General features: G+C 47.0%; 1 non-coding gene across 1 annotated transcript; it reads left to right on the top strand.

The window, feature by feature from the left end:
* Positions 1–16,650: 16,650 nt before the first annotated feature.
* On the top strand, positions 16,651–16,723 carry Trnaa-cgc (transfer RNA alanine (anticodon CGC)). Its single transcript has one exon. It is a non-coding gene; the product is annotated as a tRNA-Ala (tRNA).
* Positions 16,724–18,223: the final 1,500 nt, after the last annotated feature.

The raw sequence follows: 18,223 nt of genomic DNA, 5'->3' as shown, positions 1-18,223 counted from the left end.
GTTCGACACAAAAATCTACTTCTCAACTTCAGTGGTGCTATTAAGCGTTAGCTGTGGTGGTCCCTGCATACTGCTCTATCTGTAGTGATGTCACAGCATTTTATTATGAGCGCACCGTCGTCCGTATGCAACAAGGAAGAAATGAGGCGAGAGTATTCGTTTTCTCCGTTCTGTGTGGATTAATACTGCGGAGACTGTTAGCAGTTTGTAGCTGCATTTTGATGTTAGCTGTCTTAATGAAGGAAAAATGTATGTCTGGACAGACCGCTTCAAAAGTGGGCGTGCATCTGTCTGGTTCGAAGAGAGTAGTGGTAGGTCAACCATTCACAAAACGGACAGATACATCTTGAAAACTGAGCGAGTGATTCGTGATGATTGCCATGCTAAAACTATCGCATAGTTTGTGCTCTTTAGGTACCAAGTAATCTGACAAACGCAAGCAGAAACGAGATTTTTGTGGTGGTCATTTTGGCAGCAGCTGTATATACACTCCTGGAAATGTAAAAAAGAACACATTGACACCGGTGTGTCAGACCCACCATACTTGCTCCGGACACTGCGAGAGGGCTGTACAAGCAATGATCACACGCACGGCACAGCGGACACACCAGGAACCGCGGTGTTGGCCGTCGAATGGCGCTAGCTGCGCAGCATTTGTGCACCGCCCCCGTCAGTGTCAGCCAGTTTGCCGTGGCATACGGAGCTCCATCGCAGTCTTTAACACTGGTAGCATGCCGCGACAGCGTGGACGTGAACCGTATGTGCAGTTGACGGACTTTGAGCGAGGGCGTATAGTGGGCATGCGGGAGGCCGGGTGGACGTACCGCCGAACTGCTCAACACGTGGGGCGTGAGGTCTCCACAGTACATCGATGTTGTCGCCAGTGGTCGGCAGAAGGTGCACATGCCCGTCGACCTGGGACCGGACCGCAGCGACGCACGGATGCACGCCAAGACCGTAGGATCCTACGCAGTGCCGTAGGGGACCGCACCGCCACTTCTTAGCAAATTAGGGACACTGTTGCTCCTGGGGTATCGGCGCGGACCATTCGCAACCGTCTCCATGAAGCTGGGCTACGGTCCCGCACACCGTTAGGCCGTCTTCCGCTCACGCCCCAACATCGTGCAGCCCGCCTCCAGTGGTGTCGCGACAGGCGTGAATGGAGGGACGAATGGAGACGTGTCGTCTTCAGCGATGAGAGTCGCTTCTGCCTTGGTGCCAATGATGGTCGTATGCGTGTTTGGCGCCGTGCAGGTGAGCGCCACAATCAGGACTGCATACGACCGAGGCACACAGGGCCAACACCCGGCATCATGGTGTGGGGAGCGATCTCCTACACTGGCCGTACACCACTGGTGATCGTCGAGGGGACACTGAATAGTGCACGGTACATCCAAACCGTCATCGAACCCATCGTTCTACCATTCCTAGACCGGCAAGGGAACTTGCTGTTCCAACAGGACAATGCACGTCCGCATGTATCCCGTGCCACCCAACGTGCTCTAGAAGGTGTAAGTCAACTACCCTGGCCAGCAAGAACTCCGGATCTGTCCCCCATTGAGCATGTTTGGGACTGGATGAAGCGTCGTCTCACGCGGTCTGCACGTCCAGCATGAACGCTGGTCCAACTGAGGCGCCAGGTGGAAATGGCATGGCAAGCCGTTCCACAGGACTACATCCAGCATCTCTACGATCGTCTCAATGGGAGAATAGCAGCCTGCATTGCTGCGAAAGGTGGATATACACTGTACTAGTGCCGACATTGTGCATGCTCTGTTGCCTGTGTCTATGTGCCTGTGGTTCTGTCAGTGTGATCATGTGATGTATCTGACCCCAGGAATGTGTCAATAAAGTTTCCCCTTCCTGGGACAATGAATTCACGGTGTTCTTATTTCAATTTCCAGGAGTGTAGATTATAGTAGTTTAAAAGAGAAACCCATTTGCATGCTGAAGCATGCAAGAGTAGTTTCTCTATTAAAATATTGCAATTTACAAACAGAAACTTTTAGAAATGAGAAAATCACATTTAATGTGTTTTGAAGAGGATGGATAAGACATTTTCAGTAATGTATTAAACTCTTGTGAGCCGTGGAACCATCAAGTGAACCACAAAGGAAGCGGCAGGATATCATGGGGGAACATTCAGATTCGCCTACAGTAACAAAAGCCAAACATCTGCAGGAAACTGATGATAATATAAGTTTACGATGTGAAAGATCCACTGCTGATCCACTACAGTTCTAAAGGTGAAACAGTGAATAGTAGCGGGTACTACGAGCTTCTACGGTATCTGAAACCGGAAATTAAAATACTGCTTTAGGATAATGCCGGCCCAATACAGTGAAGCTCTGAAATTACGTCTTCTAACGGACCAGTACGGACCGACCGACTGCCTTGTCACTCAGCCAATGGCTTCATTTGGAGGCGGTATGGATGGATATGGTGTTAGCACACTGCTCTCCCGGCTGTTCTCGGTTTATCATACTTGGAATAGCTCTTCAAATGACATCACGAGGATGACTGGAACTGGTTCCAGATTTCCCGGCAAGGATTATTTCCTGACGTACCGAGTACTGAACCGGAGTCACCCGTATGGCCACTTAGGTACGGAGGTAGACCACCCTCATACAACTGTAAAAATAATGCAGTGGATCGAAGACCTTGTACGTTGAAGGACCCACTGTACAATAGCGACCTACCTCAAAGGCGCGCGGAATTAGCCAAGCGGTCCAAGGCGCTGCAGTCATGGACTGTGCGACTGGTCCCGGCGGAGGTTCGAGTCCTCTCTCGGGCATGGGTGTGTGTGTTTGTCCTTACGATCATTTAGGTTAAGTAGTGTGCAAGGTTAGGGACTAGGAAATATGTGCATGAATCCAAGATAAGGAGGTTGTAGAGGCAGTCCAAGAGTGGATGCGCACGATGCCAGAAAGCTTCTAGGTTGCAGATAGTAAGTTTGTCAAGTGATGGATCAGAAAAGACTTTCTCTGTCATCGAAGTAAGCACTTCAGGTACTAATTCACGATATACGGAATCATACTGCGCAGTATCCAAATAACGATTATTTTTTAGAGGTGCTTATGCGGCCTGAAGTCGGCATAATGAATTACCGAAACTGGTAGCTAAAATGAAATAAAATAATTTCTGAATTTCACGGGCTGTTTGGCGAATTTCATTGTTAAGTAAGTGCAAGGAGGCTGATTGAACATATGTAGAGAAATGATGTTAACTGCAATTACTTTTTCGATAAAAAGTTTCTTAATAAAGTTTCTGTTACTAATTGACTTGACCTTATACATTTCAACATTGTCATTTCATAGTTCCCGGAAAGTGGAGTGCCGTAATGCAGTAACGGGCATAAAACTCCTTCGTTCTGCTTCCTCAGGCTTCACTTTCGGCATATCTCACGTCCTCTTTCCCGAAATTCGTATTTGCAAACTTTAACGAAAGTTATGTTTTAGTACTCTTCGTTTCAGTAGTTATGGCACGCACCTGATGGTTAAAATATTAAACGTGTCAACCATCGATTGAAACTTCCATCGCTCAGTTTAATATTTTGTTTCGTTATCCTGAAACTCTTACAAAGTATGAGGAGTACTTGTAAGTGCTGCATGTATAATTTTTGTAGCGCAACCCTTGCAAAGGAGCTTGTTTAAAAACGGAATGTTGTGTAAGGGAGCCATCTAAGCAAAAGATATTCTGTTTTATCTGCATAGTAGAATTATTACTGATTAGAAGAAACACATTGCGCCAGTAGTCCTTGTGTAAATACCTATTTTTCTCACTAACTGTTTCGGGCATTACCCATTCTCAAGTGTGCCTCTTGTACAATATGTCGCTGTATAGTCGTCAAGTGTGCCGCTTGTACAATATGTCGCTATATAGTCGTCATTAACTTAAAAATCACGTGCCGACGATGTGGCCACATATGTTACAAGAGACGCAATTGAGAATGGGCAATTCCCTAAACCGGTCGTGTGAAATATAAAAATATGTATGCACAGTCTGGTGGCAAAATGTCGTTCTCCTTACTGGAGCTGTGGGGTCCGTGCAGAAGGAAGTGATATTACAAATTAATTTTCTGTTGTTCATTTTGCCAACCGGACGTTCCGTTAATTTGAGTTGGCACAAAAACGCGATGACGCAGCGACAAGGAGTTAGTCGACACGCATTACCTCAGGAAGTCCCGTTGCATCCGCCGTCACTGCGAGAACGAGTCGCTAGCGTCCACCTAACGAGCACTTGGCAATTACGGATGATGACGTCATGCCCCAGTTTAGCCCTACTCCTGGGAAACAGCGGTACTACAACTGTGACGTCATGTTAAGTGCTGGATCAAAACGGACACTCGACGACACGAAAATATTAGTGGGCAGCACAGTAAATAAAAACCTTAATAAGGATCGCGGGATGAGGACTAGTTAACCATAATAGCAAGTATCTTGCAGCATGCGGGAGAACACAGTGTATAAGCAGTTGACAAAGCCCACCTGAATAAGATTCCATGACATCACATGACTACTAAAAACCCACTTGGGACATCTTAGTAAAACAATGAATTTGATTAGGGTAAGTAATAATAATAATATATGTCGAATGCTCTTAAAGTACGATATTTATACACGCGAGGTGAGCCGAGAGCGCTAATGTGCTGCTTCCTGGACTCGGTTAGGCGCGCCAGCCCCAGATCGAATCCGCCCAGCGGATTAACGTCGAGGGCCGGTGCGCTGGCGAGCCTGGATGTGGTTTTTAGGCGGTTTTACACATCCCACTAGGTGAATACCGGGATGGTCCCCACGTCTAGCCCAAGTTACACGAGTCGCAGACATTTCAAACACGTTCGCACTATTTCATGATTTAGACTAGACACAGACAGCTGGGGTACACTGATTCTATCCTGGAGGGGGGTGGGGGGGTGGGGGGGGGTGGCAGGAAGGGCATCTAGATGTTGGCATCCGTTTACAAAAGACTGACTTCATGTCATTTGTGTCTTTCAGCAATATTTTACATTGCCCATTCACATTAATCACGTAAATATTTAGTAATTAAAGCAGGTATAGTGAGCCAATATAATGTTCGCTAGTACATATGAGTTTGTATAGAAAGACCAGTCTCCATGTCAACAAATACTATTAAACTTATTATATTCATTTATGATCAGTTTTACATTTTATAACCACATGTTCATTACTGACTGTGGCATATAACTTGCAAACCATGACATGTAGGAACGATAAAGGTTTACATGGATTGCCCAGCACTGTGCTTCACGCACAGAATATACAAAAGTTGTGCATTGAGACACCAAAATAATTTCCTCAAAGCACGAAAAGCATACATTATTTAAACCTTTTTTTCTTCTCTTATAGCGACAGACTTTTAAATTCTGTTGCACTAGAACAGTAATTAACAACTCAGGTTTTTACTGGAAATGTCATTTCAAATAACGCCAGCCAACATTTGAGTACCAAGTAATTTTCAAACTGACTTGTGTATTAAACCATCATATAATCATATATTTCTAAATGTTCTTTGTGGTCTCTTTACACTTCAACTGTTTGCCAGATATCGGTAGCACTATCACATTATTCGGTTGAAGTTGTTTGGATGATCGAAAGGTAATGTATAAACACTTGGACACTTCTGCTCGGTGTAATCTGTGTCAAATTCATAAAATATTATTAAATGCAAGATAATGACTGTATCCGATTACAAAGTTGGTGCAGACCATGTGAATCACGTCACACGTTTAAACATTTTGGGGCTAGAAGTGATATTAACTTGGAAGAGCACCGTAAATCAGTATTAGGCAAGGCGAACGGAAGACCGGTTTATTGCAAAGACTCTGCGAAAGTGCAGTGTACCCGTAAAACAATATGGCATAGAAGATACTTGAGTATTCCTCGACAGTTTTGAGTCGTTACTGACATGACAGCAGATTTAGCGGAAACACATGCACATTGACCGTTATCTACACCGGGATTCGAACTACCACCCACAACAAAAGCGACGCATCATAAAAACTTTGGCGGATAGATGACGAACCAGGGCTGCTAGACGCAGAATTAAAAAATCTCAACAATGAATTGCTTAAGAACGATTATTCGTTCGCTGAGGTGAAAACAGACCACCGCGTAGAAATCATAGCGACGCTCAGGCGCAGGTGAGATCGGAAGTTTTCCTGCCTTTCGTTAAGGACGTTATTGATCGCATAGGGAACATCTTCAAAAAGGGGAACATCACGATAATCTACAAACCCACCCGGAAGGTACAAGATCATTTAAAATCGGGCAAGGGCTCTCGCCAACCGCTGGAAAAAGCAGAAATTTGTAGGATTCCGCGTAGTTGTGGTGAAGTGTAAGTGGGTACTACAAAAAAAGAACAGTCATAAAACGACAGAAAGAGCGCAAAGGCAAGTACACAAGAGGGCAGACAGATTGATCAACTGTTGCGGAACATGCTTTGCAACCAGGAGACCACCACATTCGTTTTGATAGGTCTGAAGCACTGGCAGTCACATGTAAATACTATGGGAGGCTGTACAGAAAGGCCACAGAGACTCTAAAGCACTCCAGGAATTTTCAGTAGGAAGGAAGAGGGCGTGAAATGGAATGACATATGGATTCCGGTGCTGCGGAAGACTTGTACCAGTCTTCCACCATGGGGTGATGGAAACAGCGGACGACGGCAGTTGACAACGGCCACTTGTTCTAGCGTATTTAAAACGTGACGTCACGCCACTCCGCGGAAGCACGTGGAAGCAGAGTTTTGCTGTAGTCAGCAGCGATCCAGGATGTGAATCGGACATTCAAAGAAGCTACGATCCCCCTGCTTTCTCCGCAGAAGAGGACGAATCGTTGGATTTTTAAGGTGAAATCCATTTGACCACGGTATAATAGCCCGGAACATTTTATTAGTTGTGACATTCCCGGCCGTGAAAGCTTACATTCACAAATTCATAGTTCTTGAGAAAGTTGAATGAATTAAGAAAGTGTTCGAGGAAGATCGTGCGACGTTTCCCCTGTCACCATATATTTCGCATAGGGATCATCCGAATAAGAGAGATAATTTAGGCTCAACTTGTAAATGGATTATGACAGAAAGTCGCTAATATTGGTACGAGTTGCCTTCCGCCATGCTCTCGCCTATGATTTGTGGAGCATACACTACCTGAACAAAAGTAGCCGGCCACAGCTAAGTAGTACAGAATTGCCCACTAGATGTCACAAGAGGCAAGAGTTAAAAAGAATTGGGTATAATGGTCGAGCAGCTCCTCACAGTTATTTTGAGAAATGTAGCAACTAACTACTTTCTTATTCACTTTTACTTAAGCCGATAACAGTTTCGGGCTTCCCGTATCTTCAATTAGCGGAATACATATTTTAATCTTCAGTAAGCACATCGTCAAAACATCGACAGCAAATTGTAGGCTGCAGTTGCCTCTAGTTTCCTTGTTGTAATTCCGATTTTCGCGTTGACAGATGTACATCGTCAAAGCATCGACAGGAAACTCATTGCTGCAACAGCCTTTTAACTCTGCTTGTTGTCATTCCAATTTCGCTGTATTTCTCTAATTAGTGTAATTCACAGCCACGTAGCTCAACAACCAGTGAAATGGATACATTATTGTTAGCTCTACATCAGCCAAACAGTTCTGTACCTAATACTGAGCGAAGGATGAGTGAGGTGGTACAGTGTAAAGAGCGAAGCCACCGGAGTGTGAATGACAGGTGACAGACAAGTGATGAATCACGCTATACCCTGCAGCAGTTTGAAAGGATTTGCTTTTTGCGAATGCCTAGAGAACTTTTCCAGCCAACATGTGCAGTGCCAACAGGTAAGTGCGGACGAGGTGGAGTTATGGTATGGCGGTCCTCTTCACGGTTGGAGTATGCTCCCCTTATTGCGATTAAAAAAAAAACTCTAAATGCGGAATGATATGAACACATTTTACAGCTTCCAGAATGAGATCTTCACTCTGCAGCGGAAAGTGCGCTGATATGAAACTTCCTGGCAGATTAAAACTGTCTGCCCGACCGAGACTCGAACTCGGGACCTTTGCCTTTCGCGGGCAAGTGCTCTGCCATCTGAACTACTCATGCACGACTCACGAAGTTTGGAAGATAGGAGACGAGACTCTGGCAGAAATAAAACAGTCAGCCTTCGGCGGCGCAGCGGTTCGGACGGTGTTTACGTCCCTGCCGCACGTCTGCGCGAGAGGTGTTTACGTTAAGTGTGTAGCGGTGTGTCGCGGTATACATAGAACGAATCATGGCCTTGTCGTTCCGCAAATCGACACTGAAATTTAGTTTTGTTAACTAATATGCTCGACCGAAGGCTTACGAGATCGAACGTTATTTACGGGACGAGGTGAAAATCGAACCTGACGTTCTAGTTGGAATACACTTATCTATAGTCAGCAGCGTGGTCAATGTCAAGCTCATCAATGAAGCGGCATGTGACGAACTACTACTTCGACACCGACAAGGACTTCGTTTCTGTCATTCGGACGGGAATGTTGGAGCGGTTGAACACGCCGGCATGGGCCTCCGAACGATCCGCGTCTTTGAGCTTCCATTCGAAGTGCCAGAAGAATTGGTGACAGACGCCCTGCGTCCTTACGGAACCGTCCTATCCCACGTGGCTGAAAAATGGGCGAGTTTCAAGACGTATCCTGTCCTCAATGGCGTCAGACAAATACGGATCGAACTCCGACAACACGTCCCGTCATACTTGTACATCGCCGGTTGTAGGGCGATTGTCATTTACGACGGACAACCGAGGACGTGCTCTGGATGTGGGAAGGAGGGACACATACGTTCTGAGTGTGCTCAACGAAGGTTATTACAGCTGCCACGGGATGATCCACCCCTCACGCCGCATCCGACTGTGCTCCCCATGACTTACGTCGCCGCATTACGCGATGACGTGAGCCGCGAGACAGACGCGTACCAGAACACACAGACAGCGGCGGATCGTGGCGAGCCACAGAAAGACGACGGTGCGCTGGACTGCACGCAGCAGTCACAGGACGCCCTCTCTTCGGTTCCGCTTGCGGCCCCTTCAGATAAGGCACTTGGAGACGTCGATAACACGTCGGCGCACGATTCCGACGCCCCCCACGAACAACTGGAGACCATGCTGACCTCCGATTCCGAGGCCCGGCAACGTAAACAGCGATCACCAAAACGCCGGAAGAAGCGCCGCCTCACGGTGGAAAACGACCACTCTGATCTAGCAGACAATTCTGAGAAGTTTACGGGTACAGAACAGATGACCATGGATACAGAAGAACTGCCTAGCATGGATGCAACGGTGGCCAGCGGGACGGCGGTACGACCTCCCGCTGACGATGCTCCAGAGACAGCGAAGGAGCTCGATAGACGGCAACAGGCTACTGAGGAGGCTACGGCGCCTGCACCGCACGACAACGATGGGACACTAGGGGACTGGTCAGAAGAGCCACCCCCGTGGGGAACAGATGATGCCGGAGGAACTGCTCCCACGCACTCTCCCGGTGTAAGACCGGCAGAGTGCACGGAATAATGACAGACCATATGAGGGGACGGCGGGGGACGTTGGTCCGACAGCAGCCTATGTACGGCAAAATTAGCGACCGTCCGGTACCCTATCTACGTTGACCGCCATGCAACAAGCTTATCGGATAGGGTCTGTTAACATCAATAGCATTGGGGCGCCGGTAAAAATCAAGATGCTCAGTGACATGATAAAGGCTGCGGATTTAGACATAGCACTATTACAAGAAGTTCGGGTACTTCCCCCCTCAGACTTTTACGGTTCGACATCTACTGTTCCCCGTGTGACGAGAGAGGCGTTGGCACAGCCATACTATTAAAGGAAGGGATACGTGCAGACGAAGTAGAGTATTTGCCTTCTGCCCGTGGTACGGCCGTGGCCATAGGTGGAATACGTTTGATCAACATATACGCACCGTCAGGCTCGGATAAGAGAAGGGACAGAGCAGATTTTTACGCCCATGAGGCTACACCGTTGTTCCAGGGACGATACGATGGTTGCATCCTCGGCGGAGATTTTAATTGTGTGCTCGACAGAAAGGACCAACAACCTAACTATACTACTAGCCAAGAACTTAGGGAGCTGTTCAACGGGATGGAATTGGTCGATACATGGGACCTGAAGTATTGCAACCAACCAGGATAAACATTTTTTACTAGCCACTCCGCGGGCCGTTTGGACCGGATCTACGTTTCAAGGGCGTTAGCAATGTCGACGGTGGACGCAGAAATATGGCCGACAGCGTTTACAGATCACGAGGCATATATTTGTACCGTTAACCTTGATAGACAGCAGGTGTGGAGACGGAGGGGTAATTGGAAGATGAACGCCTCCCACCTACGAGATGCAGAACGCCGACGCATGGTGGAGGACGCGTGGCGTGGCTGCCTCCGTCGACGAAATTCTTTCGGTTCTGTCCTGCAGTGGTGGATCGAGTGCCCGAAGCCAGCTTTACGGAGGACGTTAATAGGTTACGGGAAGGAGGTTTCTCAATGGCACCGCAAGACCACTGAGTTTTACTTTACGGCTCTCCGGGAACTGTTAGCTCAACCACCTACACCAGAACGCCAGACGGCCGTCCACCGAGTTAAGGCGAAGCTGGTACAACTTGCGACACAGAGGATGGCAGGTACGATGATACGCGCGAGGTCGCAGGATTTCCTGCCCAACGAGGTTCCCTCGATGCATTATGTGATAAAGGAAAGACGAAGAAGACGCAGGAATTTAATACATGAGATCGATCTCGGCAATGGCCTTCGTTTTACAACACAAAGGGGCATAGCACAGGCGTTCACGGTTCATTTTAGCAGATTCTATGCGAGCAACGGGGAGGGTCAGAGGGAGATGGGGAACGTCCTGGAGGAGATCCCAGACGCGACGAGTACGAACGAGGAAGCGGACGGGTTATCTGAAATTACGTGTGAAGAGCTGGAGGAAGCGATTACACGAGGTGCTTGCAACAAGTCCCCAGGTCCAGACGGATTCCCGTTGGAATTTTACCGTGCCTTTGTCACCATTATGACACCGATGTGGCTATGTATGTTTAATGAGCTTCTGCGGCAAGAAGTACCGGTTCACATTCAATTCACGGAAGGGCTCATGATACCGATACCGAAGCCCCGTGGTGGCAAACGGCCTTGTGATTATCGCGCCTTGACCCTCCTTAATAGTGACTGCAAGATCTTCATGCGCATCCTGGGAAGTCGCATCAAAAAGTCGCTGGAGAATCGAATACATGCCGATCAGACTTGCCTTGGCGGCATCAGTAATAGCCTTGGAGGACTATCGTGACGTCGTCGCCCTCGCGGCTGCATGCCGCCTCCGGGGGGCGATGGTTGCAGTAGATTTCGATCATGCTTTTGATCGCGTGGATCATGTGTACCTCGCGGCGGTGGTGAACAGGATGGGTGTCTCGCCATTATTGACCAATGTTGTGATGGGGCTGTTGCACGGCGCCAGATCAGCGATGGTGGTCAATGGAGGGAGAACTGAGTATTTTAAGATCTTAAGATCAGTGAGACGGGGTTGTCCCTCGTCGATCCTCCTTTATGCGATCGCCTTAGATCCGTGCCTCGCAGGCCTACGCCGCCGTCTTACCGGGATCTCCCTACGACATTTGTCATTCAAATGCAGAGCATACGCGGATGATATTGTGTTCCTCGTACGGAATGAGAGGGAGACTCAAACAGCACTGGATTGGCTACAGACGTATGGGATGGCAGCTGGAAGTGTGGTCAACTACCGAAAATCACAATTCATGTATGTGGGGCGTGGACTAGAACCAGGAACGGAAGGACCCTTACCTGCGGTGGAAACCCTCCGCTGTTTGGGTATCACCTTTCATAAGGAGACTGCGAGAACGGCTGCGGACAACTACCGAAGACTGTTACTCAGAGTCCGAACGGCAGTACGACTAAACGCCCTACGGTCGATGGATATGCTGCAGCGAGTGTTACTCGTCAACCTTTATCTCGCGCCCATGATGTGCCACCTGACACACCTTCTCCCCTTGACGCGCACGATGGCTATGAGGCTTCAAGCGGCTTTTGGGTACTATGTGTGCCTGGGACAACTCTTTAAGGTACAACTATGTGTGCCTGGGACAACTCTTTAAGGTACAGTACAACACGCTTACCCTCCCAGCGCGAGAGGGGGGCGTTGGTTTATGAACGTGCACGAGAAGGCGCGTGCCATGTATATTAATACTATGCTCAAACGGTGGCGCAACAGGAATCACTCGCTCACGGAGACGATCATCGAAGAACTTGTACCAACATCGCATCTTCCTCCAGTCAGTGTCGGCCATATATCACCCCCTTTAACGTATGTGCGCACGTACATCGTGGAACACAGTTACGTTCGAGAGCGTTTACCGACGACCCGACAGTCGACATCGAAGGACGTGTACCATCTGCTTCTTCGACAGATCGCTCGGAATAGGGTGGAACGCAAACATCCAGCTGTTAATTGGCACGTGGTGTGGCGCACGGTCCACAACCCCCACCTACCTACATCAGTCAGATCAACATGGTACATTGTCGTGAACCGAAAATACCCTACAAATGATAAAAAGTACGCAATACATTTGGCAGATTCATCCTTGTGTCAGCAATGCGGCGTGCTGGATACGGACGACCATCGGCTGGTCTGCGGCGAGGCATTGGCTGTCTGGACTCTCGCAAGAAAGATAATTGCGTTCATGCGGCGGACTATCTATACAGCAGTCTCTTCTGATATAGTATTTTTTCCAGAGGAAACGTATTTTCCGCGTCATAAGACGAACGCAGTGGCGTGGATCACAGGTATGACGGTCCATTACATCTATAGAGACACACGTACGAACTTACTGAACGTCCTGGATTACTGGCAATACTTGCAAGATGGACACACAAAACTATTACGGCTACAAAAGTACAAGGATTGGTATGCCAATTTCCTAGTAACGGTTTTTGCGGACCCGCCATATACTTGGGGTGTGCCGGGTGAGCAAAGATGAGCGGCGGTGCTTTCGTTGTGAAACTGACCAAGTAATGTGAACGACTAAGAACACTATGCGAGTATGAGACCTATGAAAAACACAGGCTTGAACAGTTAGCAAATGGATGTACTTCAAATTATGTTTTCATATCTATAAATACTTTTCTTCAGGGTGCCGGAGATGGCCCCACTGTGATTTTGTTGTTATTTCATGCTGCATGGTAGGACGGCAGCAAGGTTCCTTCCAGGACAGTTATCATGTGACAGGACGTACAATATTTATTTTGTGAATAATAAAGGTTTCTGTTTCTCCTACCTTCCTTCATATAAAATAAATAAATAAACAAATAAATAAAAACCCCTCACTCCCAAAAAAAAAGAAAGAAAAAGATGGCAGAGCCCTTGCCCGCGAACGGCAAAGGTCCCGAGTTCGAGTCCTGGTCCGGCACACAGTTTTAATCTGGCAGGAAGTTTCACATTTTACAGCATTTCATACTGCGTACAATAGAGGAATAGTTGGAAGAAGATGATTCTGTCAGCATCACAATGGACCCCGGTTATAAAACAGCATCCAAGAGTCAGAATTCTGTGGACAATAATATTCCTTAAATTAACTAGCTTGCCTACTTTCCTGAACTGGAATGGATTGCCTGGAGTCCCGATTTGAACTCAATGGAACACCGTTGGGATGAGTAGGAACATCAACTTCGCTCCACTGTCACAACCTTCTCTGGTTTCGGTATTGAAGAACGTGCGAGCCTTCCTCCACGAACTTTCAGATATCTCATTGAAAGTGTGCCCAGCAGACTTCAAACCGTCATAAATGCGTAGGGGGGAGATAACCCACACTAATGCACAATAATATGCGTCACGATACTTTTTATCACATAGGGTGGAGTAAAAAAATAATAATCCGGATGCATTCCATGTATTTATGAACCCAGAGAAAGAATGTGTCGATGTTAAATGTAAAACGTTGCGCCCAACTCTCATGGACATATTCCATATTAGTGTCGTCTCGTGATGGGTGTGCGGAAGCTTTTGATAATTGATGATCCAAAATATTATGAGCAATTGTCTAATAGAGTGCTTGTCCACTTTTGGAACGCAGTACAGCAACAGTTCTGTGTGGAATGGATTACGCAAGAGCATGGTTATTTTCGGAGATATGTGGCACCAGATGTCCATGGGCAAGTCACAGAATTCCCGTAAAATACAGGTGGATGAGTTGTGGGCACTGAGCTGGTGCCCGATAAATCCCCAAAGGTATTACATCGGATTACTACCAGGCGAATTTGGTACCCATGACGTCAGCTTGTCGAACCACTGTGGCACGATTCTGTCCTTCTGACACGAACAATTATCCTGCTGGAAGATGCCATCGCCGTCGAAAAACACATGAAGCATTAAGGCTTGCAGGTGGCGTACAATAAAGTTCACGTGGTCCACAGCTGTTGTGGTGTGTTCTATTGCGACCATAGGTCGCATGGAAGCACAGATGATTGTCCTCTATAAAATAATACTTGACCATTGGCTTGCGTTCGTGGCGAAATCAACCGTATGTTTCGAGCGTGGATGACGGCGAATCCGGATGCGATGTGATTCATCAGAGTAGGCGACACGTTTCCATTGATCCACTGACCCATCTCTTTGATCCCGTGCCAACCCGAAGCCGTAATTGATGATATACTTAGATCAACATGGGAGTAATTAGAGATCGTCAGCTGCGGAGCTACAACAATGTGCGCTCAACAGTGTGCTCCAAAATCTGTACAAGTGTTGTATCCGGTCGTTAGATGTGGCATAGATCGACGGCTATTTCGCTTTACAGAGCAGGGAAGCCCCCGATCTTCATGTTCTATTATTACATGTGGGCGTCGAACTCGTAGTTTCAACCTTCTTCAACCACTTCCCATAGATGCTCACGACGGCATTGTACGAACAGCATCGCTGTTGCTGAGATACTCGTTCCAAGCATCTGGGCCTTAAGAATCTGTCCTTTGTCTAAAGTCGCTTGTGTCAGAGGATTTCCCCACTTGCGGCCCGAGTGGTCATTACAGTAGTTTCCCTTTGTCTATGCTTCGCTTGTATTAGGGCTAGCAAAAAGTTTCGCTTTGAAGGCCGTACAGTCCAGAATCAGTGCGCTAACCACGCATGAGGTCAGACGCAATCGTCCCACCGACGCACAAGATCAGAGATACAAGTTTTGTAGAACACCGTGTCCCGGTGCGTGAAGAAATACGTAACTGCCTGTTGTACATCCTCGTCCGACAGCAATCCTCAATCCTTGAAGGCCTGTTTCAAGAGATCAGAGGCATGATCATCGAATGGGGAGAGAACAGGACTAAAGGGTAGGGGCTCAAAGTGTGTCACACTTCAGTTGGCGTAACTATGGCGATGTGGGAACGTGTGTTACCATGAAGCAGCACCGAACTTGGCGCTCCATATCAAAACGGTGGTTTTCGACAGACATACTGCCCCATACACATTCCTCGTTCTTCGATAGATGTCTATCGGTGTTTGTCCTTCGGCAGCCAAGCACAGAATAACAGGTCGTTCGTTCTATTCGGACCATTTGATAATAAAATCGCCAAATTTTAGGTAAAAGGATTTTGGTTAATGAGCTGTGTCATTGTAAACTATTAAAACATCTAAGCTGTTGACGTTTGGACCAACTTTTTACGGTCCTCTCTTCAGGGCTGTTCGCTGCCGAATGTCTTCTTTATATACTGTCATTTTCCATTATCTGGTGGCTAACGACGTCACCTATCTGAGATGTGATTGTACAGTTTGAAGATATTGTTATGGAATGGCAGCTATACGGTACGCTATTGCCTTTGTTACCCTGGTGGTTGGTTAGAAGGCAAATCTAGTTGGAGATTGGCAGAAGGAAGTGTATCGGTTTATGTTGCTTGTGCCACTCTGGTAAGTGAATGGTAGCTAAACTCTCGTTGGTGATTGGAAGTCAATAGCAAATCGGCAGCTTGTATACAGCGGGGAGTGTTTTCCTACTGCGACGCCTTTAGTCACGCGGCAGTTCTCTCGAGGTTTATACCGTTAAACCTGGCTCAGCTGGGGCTGCTGGCTGACGAACAGCCGGCCCCTGTGGCCGAACGATTCTAGGCTCTTCAGTCCGGAAACGCGCTACTGCTACGGTAGCAGGTTCGAAACCTGCCTCGGGCATGGATGTGTGTGATGTCCTTAGGTTACTTAAGTTTAAGTAGTTCTAAGTTCTCGGGGACTGATGACCTCAGATGTTAAGTCCCGTAGTGCTCAGAGCCATCTGAGCCATTTTGGGCTGGCGAACACCCGCGGGGCGCCGGGATAGAGTCGCTGGCAGACAGGCCAGATGTAACTTGCAGCCATCCTCCCCGTTCATCTTGTAAGGGCTTTTAATTATTTCAATAGCCTCTCTTATTTTCCTTTTCTGTATCCACTGCTGCCGGCCGGGGTGGCCGTGCGGTTCTAGGCGCTACAGTCTGGAACCGAGCGATCGCTACGGTCGCAGGTTCGAATCCTGACTCGGGCATGGATGTGTGTGATGTCCTTAGGTTAGTTAGGTTTAATTAGTTCTACGTTCTAGGCGACTGATGACCTCAGACGTTAAGTCGCATAGTGCTCAGAGCCATTTATCGACCGAGCGAGGTGGCGCAGTGGTTAGCGCACTGGACTCGCATTCGGGAGGACGACGGTTCAATCCCGTCTCCGGCCATCCTGATTTAGGTTTTCCGTGATTTCCCTAAATCGTTTCAGGCAAATGCCGGGATGGTTCCTTTGAAAGGGCACGGCCGATTTCCTTCCCAATCCTTCCCTAACCCGAGCTTGCACTCCGTCTCTAATGACCTCGTTGTCGACGGGACGTTAAACACTAACCACCACCACCACACCATTTATCCACTGCTGCTAAACATGTACGCGAGGTTTTTGAAAGTTGAAAGTACGGCCAAATTTCTGGTGGAGTTCTGTAACAAGCGACTTGTTCATCTGTCCCAGTCGTACGTAACGTTCGTGCCCGAAACTCCAGTGCTAATGCCCTCCTCCCCCAGTTTCACCAACAACACAGTCTTCACTGCATTCATACTGAATTTCAGGGGCACCTGCAGTATACAGAGCATACATGGGATCTTGCGGCCACTCTGAAATATAGGTCTGATTCCTCAGCGACGCCTACACGGTCGCAGACGTCTGTCCCGTAATGTAGACAAACAGGAGGAGTAACATCAGTAACTCTGAAAAAAACATGGCTGCGAAACAGCAACTGTGTAAATCTGAAATCAGCCAACCAGCTGCCAAACAAAGATTTATTAGCTCTTCAACTAGGTTTCGACATTTCTAAAAATATCTTCTTCAGGAGTGGGCTCTAAAAATGTACATAACCAGCTACAAAATTAGTTTTACAAATATAACAAAATATTAATAGAAAAATATTTGTGAGATAAGCATACTTGGTACATCGCATGGTGCATTACATTAGCTAGAGCCGAGCGGTTCTTGTCACGTATAAAATTGACAAAATGAGAATTATCACAGCCATGGCTTTAGATATCAGCCAGATTACATTTAGCGTGCTTCAGGATGAATGCTCACTAGTGAATTCCCACTCGTAGAGGCTACTGTCAACATAAAATTATAACAGCAGTCACAGTGTACATCATACCAGAGACAAAGGCGAACTGTTATGAATATATAGGCTTAAGCTACCAGGAAAAATTGGGCTGCAGAGGGTGCTAAACACATGCGTGTAAGAACTGCGCCTTGCTTGTGTTGAATAGCAACATTTAATTTTAAAGTCAGCATGAGATTTCCTCCACAAGGCTAATAAAAATGTAACATATTTACAGGTATACATTATGTATGAAATTGCTAATGCATTTGCTGACAGAGTAATACTATACATAAATTCAGCGTGCAGAAGGTAGAATTCTGTTTGCAAATAATCACTGTTACAAATACATGGGAAAAGAAGGGCAAATATAAGCTAAAACAACGTCGCTAAAATGAAAAAAGTCTGTCGCTTGACACTACGGAAGTTTAAGTGGTAAGGAAAATGGGAAAGCATTGGGCGCTATATACATGCGCTGAAGCATTGCGTCTTTGTGGTGTTAAGTAGCATAACTTTGCATTAAAGCAATATGACAATTTCCTATAAAAGGCCACTAATAAATGCAATGATTTTAGAGGTATATATCAAATATAAAATTATCTGGGAAAC

This window comes from Schistocerca serialis, chromosome 5, assembly GCF_023864345.2.
Source record: "Schistocerca serialis cubense isolate TAMUIC-IGC-003099 chromosome 5, iqSchSeri2.2, whole genome shotgun sequence".
Lineage (NCBI taxonomy): Eukaryota > Metazoa > Arthropoda > Insecta > Orthoptera > Acrididae > Schistocerca > Schistocerca serialis.
This window is presented reverse-complemented; position numbering and strand designations above follow the sequence as displayed.